Raw genomic sequence first — 2,176 nt, 5'->3', positions numbered from 1 at the left:
CTCCCAGACCGGGGCGCGAACCCGGTTCCCCTGCATCGGCAGGCGGACGCGCAACCACTGCGCCACCAGGGAAGCCCGGAGTTTTTGTTTTGTTTTGTTTTTAATTCAGATTAGCTCTAACATTTCATGTGTCATGGAAATATCGTTTGGGGGAGACACTGGGGAAATAGGTGTATTATATAGGTGAATGTAATGGTCTTTTCCAGTTTGAGTTTTGCTTCCTTTTTTTTTTTTTTTTTTTAAATGCTTAGCAAGTTCTTCCCATATTAACTTGGATAAATATTTGATATTCACCTTTACATTTTTTTAGACATTTGATAATTTCACCTTTTCTGATTATTTAATCCTTTGGAATCTATTTATTCAACAAATATGTGTCCACTGGCTACTGTTAAACTGGCAATGTGAACTTGGGAACTTCAGTCAACAAAACAAAGATCCCTCAAAGACCCTACATGTTAGGGGCAGTTGAGGAGACATAATAAAAACAGATGCACTAAGTAATTTAGTTGTATAATGTGTTTAAAAGTAAATGCTGGGGACTTCCCTGGTGGCGCAGTGGTTAAGAATCCGCCTGCCAATGCAGGGGACACGGGTTCGAGCCCTGGTCTGGGAAGATCCACATGCCATGGAACAACTAAGCCCATGCGCCACAACTACTGAGCCTGTGCTCTAGAGCCTACAAGGCATAACTATTGAGCCCGTGAGCTACAAGTACTGAAGCCCGCGCGTCTAGAGCCCATGCTCTGCAACAAGAGAAGCCACTGCAATGAGAAGCCTATGCACTGCATCAAAGAGTAGCCCCCATTCGCCACAATTAGAGAAAGCCCACGTGCAGCAACGAAGACCCAATGCAGCCATAAATAAATAAACAAATAAATAAAGTAAGTAAGTAAGTAAGTTCGTCTGGGAACTTCTCTGGTGGCACAGTGGTTAAGAATCTGTCTGCCAATGCAGGGGACACGGGGTCGAGCCCTGGTCTGGGAAGATCCCACATGCCACGGAGCAACTAAGCCCGTGAGCCACAACTACTGAGCCTGTGCTCTAGAGCCCACGATCCACAACTATTGAGCCCGTGCGTCACAACTACTGAAGCCTGCGTGCCTAGAGCCTGTGCTCCGCAACAAGAGAAGCCACTGCAGTGAGAAGCCCATGCACCACAACAAAGAGTAGCCCCCGCTCACCACAACTAGAGAAAGCCCACGTGCAGCAACGAAAACCCAAAGCAGCCAAAATAAGTTAATTAATTATATTTTTTAAAAAAGTAAATGCTGGGACTTCCTGGAGGTCCAGTGGTTAAGACACCATGCTTCCATTGCAGGGCACACAGGTTTGATCCATGGTTGGTAAACTAAGATCCCACATGCCACACAGTATGGCCAAATAAATAAATAATAATAAATAACAAATAATAAAATAAACTTGTTTTAAAAAAAATTCCCTCTCTGTTTAAAAAAAAACAAAAACAAGTAAGTGCTATTTGAAGAACATTTTGGATGGTGGAAATATTCCATATCTTGATGGGGTAGTGGTTATATATGGCAAAGTGCATTCAAATGTACACTTCAAAAACAGGCAAATTTTGTTGTCTGCCATGAGACTTCAGTAAAGTTGATTTAGAAAAGAAAGAAAGGGCTTCCCTGGTGGCTCAGTGGTTAAGAATCCACCTGCCAATGCAGAGGACACAGGTTCAAGCCCTGGTCAGGGAAGATCCCACATGCTGTGGAGCGGCTAAGCCTGTGCGCCACAACTACTGAGCCTGCACTCTAGAGCCCGCGAGCCACAACTACTGTGGCCCGGGTACCTGGAGCCCGTGCTCTGCGAAGAAAGAAGCCACTGCAATGAAAGCCCACGCACAGCAACAAAGACCCATTGCAGCCATAAATTAATTAATTTAAAAATATTTTTTTAAAAAAAAAAGAAAAGAAAGAGAAAATATGCCTCACCCTCTCATTCCTTCCACTGCCAATGGGTAACCACTGTTAACAGTTTTGGTCCTTCTATACCATTTTAAAAATAAACAGTGCTAGGGTTCTAAGTTACTTCTTTCACCCTAAACTCTAGACTTTCCCCTTTGCTTCCTTGGTTTCTAGCTCATCTGATTTAGCATTCATTCATTAAATGCAGATTTATTGAGAGCATACTATGCACCAAGCATTGTGATGGGGCCATAACA

Source organism: Physeter macrocephalus, unplaced genomic scaffold (assembly GCF_002837175.3).
Source record: "Physeter macrocephalus isolate SW-GA unplaced genomic scaffold, ASM283717v5 random_1807, whole genome shotgun sequence".
Taxonomy (NCBI): domain Eukaryota; kingdom Metazoa; phylum Chordata; class Mammalia; order Artiodactyla; family Physeteridae; genus Physeter; species Physeter macrocephalus.
The sequence above is the reverse complement of the archived record's forward strand: the minus strand, read 5'-3'. Positions refer to the sequence as shown.